The following is a 12,060-nucleotide window of genomic DNA, read 5'->3' on the forward strand; positions in this document are numbered from 1 at the left end:
AAAAAAGTGCAAAATGTAGGAGCCTTAATACCACATGCCCATACAAACAAAGAATAATGCATATAAATATATACACCAGGGTGGGACGCTTTGTAAGGACAAAAATTTCACTACGACATATCAAAAAAATCATTTTCGAAGCACCCTCATTTCAATTATTTTACTTTTTCTCAACATTAATTTTTAAGGTTTTTTAGTAGGTAATAAAAAATCGGCTAATACATTTTATTTTTAAATATTACCTTTCCAAGGTGAAATTGTACTGTACAAAGTTTTTCCAAATTAGTTATTTCTTGAGGTTTTGGACGAGTTTTTGTAACTGTATCTATCCAAGGTAAAATTATTCGCTTAAAACGATGGCGATTTTTTTTTCCAGTTTTAATGTATTTTCTCCCTATCAAATTGCTCATTTTTAAAGAAATTCGCACGTTTATTTTTTTCGAAATGATATCGCCATCATTTCCATTGTACAAATTTATCTTGGATAGGATATATTTAGAAAAAAAAATAACTTGATTTTTTTTAACAAACAAAAAAAAAATTCGACAAAAACTCGTTCAAAACCTCAAGAAAATTTTATTTGGAAAACTACTACTGTTAAATCGACCCACCCTAATACACACACACACATACATTTGTACATTAGTGCATACAGATTAAAGTATTTGCACAATTTCTCTTTTGCTTACTTTTTTTCCTACAAAGACATCACTTCAAACAAATTATAAACACACCGGCGAACATTTCAATGTGAGTAGTTTATTTTCCGGCAGTTTTGCTAAATTTTATTCTAACTTAATTTTAAAGATATTGATAAAGATATGATTCAAATAACAATCGGTTTGGAGTGGATTTATTTTTACGAAAAGTTTATGTCAAGCGTTAAGAGTTGGTTGACCTGATTCCAATGACCTGTAGTGTAACTACGTCATGCATTCATATTTAAACACAACCTATACATTTATATGACTGTGTGTGCGCTTCCACATAATATCCCTGAGAGATGTTGCGGTATATTTGTTTGCTTTCAGTTGTTGCTGTTGTTGTAGGTACAAACACAACCGAGCTGAACGGATCTGAGCTGAGTTTTTGTTCATGTGGAAGTAATGATGTTTTAAGTGAAAAATGTAAAAATTGTAAATAAAAAATCAGGGGCAGTAACTGGGTGGTTATCTGGGTTAAGTATAAATGATGCTAAAAGATGAATAAAATAGAAATAAAAGAAGCTAGACTTTTTTTTGGTTTTTACAATTTCAAAATTACAAAAAGTCTAAAACTAGTTCTTAATTAGAAAAGTTTTTTTTTCGGGGAAAATAAGATTTTGAACTTCTGATAGAGAAACTAAAACTCCTTAAAAAAGCAATAAAATAAAACTTAACTAAACTAAACAAAACAAAACAAATTTTATATAAATAGTTTTGCTTAAGCAGTAGAATTAAATTTGTATAGCAATAAGTAGCAGCGGCAGCTTGTTTATATAAGAAGTGTAACATTTGTTTGTAAAGAAAACAACAATAATAAAAATGTGATTTCATGACCTTGAGCGTATGGATAGGATAGGATGTATATGTGTCATTGGTCTGTTAGTGTGCGTGAAAATTACCAAAGTCATGTTCCACCAATGACAATAACAAACCGAAAATTTTCAAGAACAACAAAAATTACAAAACAAAGAAATTGTATAACTATACACACACGCACACACACAATAATGCAAATAAAAACCCATAGAATGTGTTTTTTTTTTGTTGTAATATTGTATATTTTCCCCCTACATAGAATTGCAAACATCAAAAGAAGAGCTGCCTCTTACACTCTGAAGGCGAATGTCATTGTTCGTTTCGAAAGAGAGCCTTATTTTCCCACCATAACACTCACACACATGCATACATACAAACACAAATAAATAAATGTAAGAATGTTTGCAACAACAAATGCCTTAAAACCAAAACGAGCAAAAAAATTTATTTATTTATTTGTTTCTAATTTTATTTATTTATTTACACTCGTAGACATTTAAAATGATGCCGTTGTGACGTCATGGTTGCTCCTTCTCATAAGGATGTAATAATGCTTTGTAAATAAACCAAATACAAATTGAAATAAACACAATGCGAGGAGAAGAAAAAGAATAATATTATTTTTAAAAAGGGCCTGTTCGTTCGGTGGGTCTGTTGTGTATTTAATATAATTACAAATGTAAAAAAAATGAACCTCGTCCATGGGCCTGCTTCCTACTCCTCTCAGCTGCTGTTCTACGAATCCTTAAAACAAGCGAAAATAGACATGTATTTATGTGTGTGTGTGTAGTTGCTTCTATTATTTGGCACTTTGCCACAAAACAGGAAAAAACCAACACTTTTTTAGTTGTTAAAAAGGATAATAAGAAAAGTTTTATTATTTTCCTTTATTTTTTTTTTTTGTCATTTTTTGTAACGAGTATACATTTTGCAATGGCACTAGTTTTATTCTCAATGACACTTTTAACGCTGTGTTAGAGTTTTTTTGTGCAATTCTTAGAGACAGCATCAGGATAAGAAAAATTACACAGAAGTTTCCTTCTTTCACATTTTAGTTGAAATGTGAATTAACTACCACTATGTAACACATTTATTTGTGGTGTAACATTTTTTTGGTTTTACACATGAGGCATAATTTCGGTTCCTTCTTTTGGGAATTGCTATTTTTGTATTTTTTGGGTATGATGGAAATTAATGGTTTTTTTTTTTTTTTTATTTGTATATTGAAAAATAAGACTTTACAATTTGAAAGAAAAATTATATTAGATTACAAGTATATAAAGTTTTGTTTGTAAACGAATATTTGTCGCATTACATATTTTAATTGAGATATATATTTTAATTGAGACTAAGCAATTTAAACCAGGATGTTTAAAACAAGGTTATCTACAGATTAGAAACCGGTAAAAGATAACGGTAATGGTAATTTGCATTCGATAACGGTGACTTAGTTGTAACGGTATTTTTATTTAATTAAAGAAAGGTAATTGCAGTTATTTTGGTAACGGTAGTAGAGCTCAATTTTAATAACATCTTTAAGCTCCGTATACACGGTTGGCATATTGTTAGAAACATGCTCAGAAAATTGTTAACACAACCATGAGAACTTATGTTGAAACATATGTTTGTTAACCATTTATTGAACATTTTCTGACAACTTTGTAAGAATATGACAACCATTTATTAGAGGCCTTCGGAATTGTTTTTTATAAATTACTAAATTCAATAAATTTTTACAACCCACTTCAAATACTTCATTGAAACCAAAATCCAACATCATCCTAAGAATTTAAAATTCGTGTAGTTTTCAGTCAGAAAATAAAATTTGAAAAATAAATACTAGAGAAAAATAGTACATTTCGTTTGTTTGAACAAACGCAACGATAAAAATACAAAGTTGGTGAAGATATCCAAAAACTATAACAAAACAAGAACTTTAAACAAAATTTATGGTTGCGTTGTAAATATTTGGTGCTTCATCTTGGCGCCACAAAGAAGACAAGCAGCCATGTTGTACACATGTACATATGGTTTACAAATTTTTATAAGTGAGTGTTGGATGGCATTTATTTTTGTTGGTCGGTTTGTTGGCTTTAGTAGATTTAACTTGTTATTATTTTATTTTAATTGTTGTTTTTGTTGTAGTGGCGGTTAGTTAGTTTACATTGCATCACTGTAGCTAAGAGGCACCAATTCTAAAGACAAAAAAGCTATTGAACAAAAACTAAAAAAACATGACCATACTTGGTTGGTGGCTGTTTTGTTTTGATGCCACTTTGTCTGTAACATTATGGTTTTTTCCCTTTATTTTTTTCTTTTCGAATATGACAAACTTAAATTGTTTACATATTTATTACGTAAAGCAGAAAAGGATACAAAAAAAAACCGGTAGAAGAAATCACATAATACATACATATATGCACCTTTATTTGGATAAACATTAAGATTGATACACCACTTCCGTCAGTTCCTGCTGCAGTTTTTGTGGTTGTAGTGTTGGCGCACAGTGCTTCGTTATGAAGGTAAAAATAAAAAAATGGTTAATGAGTTATTGAAGGATTCATGGAATTCAATTTGCTCACGATAAGAAATTATTAAAAAAAAAAAATGTTGTACTTTTAAATAAGAAAGAAATATATTTCGATTTAATTTTTTCTGAAAATACACAATTCTACTTCAGTTATAATATGCCAACGAATAATCACTGTGCAGCGAAGTAGCTTTTGTTGATTCCAGGTTCATAAATATATTAAATATTCCACCCGGGCGATGGGTATGCTTTTGGCTATATGTACATTATTTTCACTTGCAAGTTGCACGTTATGTAATACAATTCTTCATATTTAAATACTTGAATTTATACAAATGTTTCTTCTACTTTTTGACGTTACTTCGTTGCTGGCTGTACGCAAACATATGCAAATGATTTATCTTTTTTTGTACAAACTTTTAAAACAATACGATTTGCAATTTCATTTGTAGTTTTCTTGTAATGTACAAAGTTTCTAGAAAACTTCTCTTCTAGCCTTGACAGATAGTTGAGATTTTAAAATTTCATATTTTGATTTCTAATATTAAACATCGTGGGCAAGTCTTGGTTCTTAAAAACATTACTTAAAGCAATGTTCCAGTTTTAAATCTTATGCGATAGATCGAAACTATGTTAATGTAATAAAAATTTTCCGACCCTATAAAGTATATATATTCTGGATCCTTTTAGATAGCGGAGTCGATTAAGCCATGTAAATATATTAAGCCTAAAAATATTTAAAATTTTTATTTTGAAGTATAATTTGGTGAAGGGTATATAAGATTCGACACAGCCGAATATTTTTTTTTAAAAATAACTCAATATTGTCTCTAATCAATGAATGTAAACACATTTCTAGACTACACCATTTCAAGTTTAAATTGACAATATACAAATTGATAAGGAGATAAATTAAATTAATATTGATTTCAATTTGTTTTTTTTTTCACAACATTAATTTCCTTTTCTAAATTAAAATTTTGTATTAGCTATCTTATGATAAAATTGGAATTCTTGAAATAGTGTAGTTGATTTGTAACATCCATGTATGTATGTAACATCTAAAACCGTATAAAGGTTATTGAATAACCAATTAAAACGCCCTCGCTCGTTAACATACATAAATCTCAATTTTATGTTCGTTTTAAGTTTTTGCGTTCTTGCGTTAAATAACTGGCAAACTTTCGTTCGCCTTCTTTTTATGGTATAAATATCTGCAGGATGTTTCCTATATGAAATAAAATTTGCATTTTTTATTTGAATTCTGTCTGATTGTATGTAAGACTTGGCTGCATATAGCGGCAATTGCTGGAAAGCAAAAACAAAAAATAAACTATAGAAATATTCTAGCAAATTAACACTTTTAAATAAACAACTATGAAAATCCTACAATATTAAACTACTAAAGTTTATTATTGCTTTTTTCCTCTCTCTTGTTTTGGCATTTCACTCTCGTTGGTAGTTGTGTGTAGATATATATGGCATAAGTTCAATATTTGGTGTGAGTTGGATATAAAAAAAAAAATAAAAAGTTTGAAAATAGTTTGTTTTATTAGTTGAAATTTAAATAGAAGTTATTATAATGTTTAAACTAAATTAAAACTAATTTCTCTTTCAATATTTTAGTTGAATGAAGTGATTGAATTATTGTTTTATTATGTGTAAAACCGAATTGTCAGTTAACCAAAAATTGGCCCCTTTTATCATTAATGAATGACTTGATTTTGATCAGTAAGATTTAGCCTACACCATCTTTAATTATACGGAATATTAATAATAATTATAACAATTGTTGATAGTTTCATTACCTATAATTGGTTCCGGAAAATTGTATAATTAATTCATCAACATCTACATACTATTTACAATTATTTTAAGCAATGTAATGCTTGAAAATTTATATCGAAAGAGCTTTTTGTATTCGATATGTGTACTAATGAATATAACAAGAAAATCCACCAAACATGAAATTTATTGATGTTTGTGGCAAATTTTAAAAACCGGAATAAAAATCACATTTTAAATTAAACGGTTCACAAAAAACTGTGTTTATAAACACTAGTTTAATTCTCAAAATCAACAGCATATATTTTAACTAATATTAATTTGAAAATGTCTTTTGGCTAATTATTTTTATTAATGTAATATATGTAGACTATATTAAGGCTTTTAAGAAAATTGTTTCTTTGGTTTTAAAACTATATTTTAAATTGCAATTTGTATTCAACTTAAATTGCAGTTGAGTGTACTAAAACTTGTACATGAATGTGAAATATAATAGTATAAAGTAGTTTTATATGTTCTATATAAACGATATAAAGGGTATTTTTTAGAGAGACATTTTGTTATTTTCACAAAATACAAAAATCAAAAACGTTACACTTTTTATTCGAACCGGAAAAAAACCAACCAATTGTAGAGGGAATGTAAGAAAAGATAATCTCACTGTTGTTGGTGTTTTGTTCAAGCTTTGATATTTTTATAAATAAAGCTTGAGTGTCCTTATGATCTGGCCTAAGCAACCAGTGAAATGTTTAATAACACTGGAATCATTTTGACGGCATACGTTTGATTGTTTGGCCAACTTTTTGTAAGACCAAGTTGGGTTTTATTGAACATATTTAATACTTTTGATACGCTGTTTTTTCTTGATCAAAAATATAAAATAATACTTGGGTTTAAAGTTTTAAGGAAAAATGTGTATTAAGGTTTTTTTGATCTCACTCCTTATAGAAATTTCTATTACAAGTTCTCACAAAATAAAGTTATCGATCATTTCAGTTTTTTTGATCGTCTAAAACTTGAATTTTACGTGTTTCAACTTTATGTGATTAAAACAAAAATAAATGTTCCAATTTTAAAAATTCTTTTTTTTGTGAGTCCAGTCAACTCCAGTCCAGTAATAAAAAAGGTCCCTAAAGTATGCAGTACAAATTTAGATATTTTAGTTGCAAATAAATAAGAACCCACGCGTGGGTTGGAGAAACTTGAGGAACTAACATTAGTAAATGCTACCGGGCGAAGCCTGGGCGATCAACTAGTAAAATATATTTTAATTCTCTTATTTATTTTAAAAACTACTTTTATTTAGGACAATTCAAAACAAATATTTAGTTTTATTTTATTTGATGCTGTTTGATCTTACAAAACATTTGTAAGAGTAAACAACGCAAAACAAATGGGTGCCAAATAAAGTGGTTACATGTTTTTCGTCAAATATTTGCCATGTGTGACCCTACCTTTAAAACTTTAAAAATTGTTTACATTTAGATATTAAAGGGTTATATGGTTGAGCAACATTTTAGGATTTCATTCATATATTTAAAATCATATTTAAATAAATCTTGAAAAAAGCTTGCTTTTCTTAGCAAGTCCATTAGAAAATTCACCCTTTAGAGCAATTTATGTTCTCTATTTTTGTTTTGCCAAAATGTATTCCCATTAGTAACATAAATTCACATGAAAGTTGCCATTTAGCAAATGCAAAAAATATTATAAATGGGAAACTACATATAATAATGTCTATTTTTAAACATACATATAGCTATTATTTAGTTTTGTTGCTCAAAAGTGATCTTTACTATAGTTCAAACATAAATCTATATGTAAGCCAAAAAAAAAAATAATATATTTTTTTTTATAAAAAACTATTGTACCCTAGTATATTTCATTTTGTTTTATTTTTTTCAACTATAGTATCTGCTAGTGATGTTTTCTTACACTAAATAACATTAATAATTGTTGTAACTGCTGCTGTGCCCCAACAAATATTACAAATGTTAAACATGACACTAAAAATTTTATGTTTTATTTATTCACTCACTACAACTTGGCAGTTATACTCATTGTCAAAAAATAAAATAAAAAAAAAATAAGTCCCTTATACGAACATGCACAAAAATTATACAAGAACCGGAAAAGCCTGCCATAGACATGGTTACTTTTTTCGTAATTTTATTTATTTATATTACGTGTATATATTTGTATGTGTTAGTGTGTGCAAGAGTGAATGTGTGCACACACATTTGGCGAAAAAAAAAGCGTAAAAACACAGCATGAAGGCGACATGAAAATTATTTTTAAAATGTGCTTGCTGCTGATTTATATTCCTAAAGCAAAAAAAAATACACTCTTGGCATATCGGTACACTAGTTAATAAAGTATTAAAATTCAAAAGTCTACTGTAAAAATATAAATATTGATTTACTTTCAAAAAGCGAAATCAACTTCTTTGGCGCACTTTTATTTCATCAAAATTCTTTAGAAATCGTAAAAAAATTTCATTGGATATGCAATACAGAAGAGTGGTTTCTATGCAAACCTAAAATCCTTATAAATTCATTATACCAGAAAAACAACACTGTATTTTTCGACACTTAATTAATCGATTGGAAAAATGTTTGACCAAAATAAAACATTTTCCAGATTTGCTGAATAAAACTTTTTTATATTTTCCACACTTTTTTTGTAAAGGAGCTTTGTTTTAGATTTGTGGAAAGTTAATCATTCGCAAAAAAGATGAAAACCAGTTGAAATTCTATTTTTAAAACATCAAAAGATTTGTAAAAAGTATAACATAAATAAATATTAATTTTTATGAAACCTAGCAGTTCAGCAAGTAGTCAATGTATCCCTTATAGACAGTAATTGCCACTAATGTCTGCTCACTAGGCTGACTCTAATAGATATATTTTGGGTCATTGACACGTATGTTCTCTCTGTAGTTGAAAGAGAAGACAATTGGTAAAAAGTCACTTAAATGTCTCCATGTAATATACAGTGTAGTCACTTTTAACGTTTTTTTTTACAAATTGTATTGATATAATTCTCATACAGTTTATTTTTGCTTAAGTATACTGACACTCACTTTAGTGTCTCTAAGTAACCTAAACATTTACTGCACTTTAGAAAGTGGTTATTTTACCCACCAGAAATACAAATGGAAAATTCTGAAATCCAATTAGACAATCTTGAAATATAAATGGAAGTTTCTGGAATTCAATTATAAATTTCTGAAATACTATTAGAAACTTCTGAAATACAATTTGAAATGGTGTAGACATGTAGCTAGTTATTTAAATACTTGTCACCCTAAATGATAGATAAAATCAGTAGTTCGGTACAGTCTCCTAGAATAGCTGTGTAGCAATTCAACTTAACAATGTTGGTGAAAAACTGGGACGAATACACGGTTGCTGCAGTAATACAAATTGGTTAAAAATACTCCACAAAAAAAATATTAGAAATATGTTACATTGTTTTAAATATTAAGTGATGATATATTTCAATGATATACTATTATATGTATTTTGAAATAAGGCAGTTTAAATTTGTAAATTTAAAAAACTGTAGTTTTTGTTAAAAATGTTTGAAACTTGTGCTAAGTAAATAAATTTATCTCTTTTAGATTTAAATTTAATATATTAAAAAAAGAAACTTTAATTTATTTATTGCATTGCCAATATAAATTATTAAAATCATAATGACTTATTTTTGTATCCATCTAATGGGAATTAAACATAAAATCAATTAACTCCTTCCATTGTACGATGGGCTGATTAGTTAAATCTTATTGCAACTCGATAATCTTATTAAGTATGGTAAAGATTTTGATGTGTGTACCATGTGCATGGTACATGTATTAGGGATGCCAAACTGGACTGGTTCTCACAAGTGTTGAGATTCGGGATTTTTAAAAGTACAATCTGTGATGCAGTTTTCTTTTTCAGCCGATATATTTCTCAGCCTGATAAGGAACGCTGCATTTGTTATACAAAATATTGTGTACGTTTTCGGAAACTTTGGCATTGGGGCCCCTTAAAACAGCGTTATTATTTGGTCGCCTTCTATAGATAGACTGAATAATGAATAAGTAGTAGCAAAATACTAGTATTTCAGCACTACATTCAAATATTGTGTATACTTAACAGATCGAGTTTTAAATGGAGTTGAATTCCAATAATATTTTAAGAAAAAAATGATGAGAACAACAACACTTCTTCGTAGAAAATATTTAACAAAAATTTTTTCCCCCAGATTCTAAAGAAATGGAATGTGTAATTAAAACAAATTACAGCAATATTAAATAATTTTGCTTAAAAATATTCTGATATTATATATTTTCAAGAGATTTTGTTATTCCTTAATGATTTGTTTGAACAATTATTTTGAAAACTAGTAAGTGTTCTTTCGTCTCGAATAAAGCATATTTCGAGACAATAATCATCTAGAGACACACATAAATCATAAATTGTTTACTTCCTTTATACTAACAAAACTTTTATCACAATCACAAAACACAACTGAGCAGAAAAAAAGTTTAAGTTGTAAACAACTAAAAATTATAAATAGTCAGTCAACACTGGAATGTACTTGAGAAATTTGTCAAAAATAAAAACAATAGAATTTAGTTGAAAGAAAGTGATTATGATTTTCTTTTATTGTCTACATTTACAAGAAAGCAAACAATTTGTTTTTATACGCAATGAAATGAATTATATGTATGTATATGGACGACAGAATAATGTTGTAATACTACTAATGTTCCTTAACACATTGACTGCCACATCGGACACATATGTGTGACACTGCACTATTCGGTTTACGCCACGTCGGACACATATGTCCGACACGACTATTATTCTCTCTAGCCATGTCAGACAATAGTGCTGGATTTTAAGAATTTTTTCGATGTTGTCTGGAAGTTCCTCATCAAAACTGTAATCTTCACATTCTTCATCATTTTCTGAACTTGTACTGAGTATTTTTTCTAACTCAGTATCCCATAAAAAATTCCTTTTCGCCATTTCGTAATTCCTTTTCGCCATTTCGTATTTATGAAAAAATACGAAATATTATTTAATATTACTGCCAGTAGCCTAAATTCCGATATTGACGTTTTCGAAGAGATTATGCAAAGAAAATGCTGTGGCCTCCAGCATCTTATTTGCTGAAAGTGCCTTGGCAGTCAATGTGTTAACTTCCCGGTCTTTTATTTGTTCACACAAAATTTATATTGATGATACGTTATTTTGGTGTCAGAAAACAACAATTCAATATAACGTAAGACATAGTATACAATAAAGTGTACGTTAAACAAAGTATATTTTAATTTGAATACAGATTTTAAAGAATTCATTATCAGAGAAAGTATAAAATACACTGCACTATATAAGCTGTGAGATTATTTTAACGATAAAATTACTTTTCTCATTAATATTTCTTCAATTAGATTGGTTTTTGTTATTTTTTCTTCCTCAGCATTATAACAGGACATATAACATTACATTTTATATAAAATTTGATTGATAAATTTAATGAACATTGAATAATTTTCGATTTTCTAAAATAATTTTACCTGCATCAAATAAGCTGTGACTCACTGTATATCGTTTTTGCTTCTCCTGTAAAATGACGCACGGTGACTCAGAACTTAATTTCATCGGCCAAAAGTCCAAATGGATAACTCCGATTTAAAAAATTTTAAGCAAACACATTTAAACTAAGGTAGCAAAATAATTAAATAAAAATATTGGCAATTGTTGGCTGTTAAGTCAAATATTTTATGTTATTTTATAAAAAAATGTATTTTTTGCAATGTGATAAGAAGTAAATTATCATTACTCGCAAACTATTATCGATAATAAGATGATTTTTTTGTTATGTTGGTAGGATAATAGTCTTTAAGATCTGGTATGATGTGTCACTGTACCGTTTACACCTGCTGTGTTATTAAATTTTTTCTCAGGTACTATATTTTAGTCAAATTTTAATATCAGTGGAATAGAAGTCCTTTGGGTCAAAATGGGTTACAAATTTTATATATACTACTTGACCTGTTTGTTGAACACTTTTATCATTTGAATGAAATTCCTCCCAAATTTTTTCTATTTTTATTTTACCTGTTCATATGACTGGCGCAAAGTACAAGTCGCAATTTTGAAGATATTGCGATAAAATTTGGTACATAAATTTTTTCGGCACGAGGACGAAGCCTGGAAACTGTCTGAA

At 28.2% G+C, this 12,060-nt stretch overlaps 1 protein-coding gene across 9 annotated transcripts in view; it reads left to right on the top strand.

Moving 5' to 3' along the window:
- shaker (Potassium voltage-gated channel protein Shaker) overlaps nucleotides 1-12,060 on the top strand; it is a 338,010-nt gene that overhangs the window by 208,995 nt on the left and 116,955 nt on the right. The gene's annotated exons all lie outside the window — the stretch shown is intronic.

This window comes from Calliphora vicina, chromosome 4, assembly GCF_958450345.1.
Source record: "Calliphora vicina chromosome 4, idCalVici1.1, whole genome shotgun sequence".
Taxonomy (NCBI): domain Eukaryota; kingdom Metazoa; phylum Arthropoda; class Insecta; order Diptera; family Calliphoridae; genus Calliphora; species Calliphora vicina.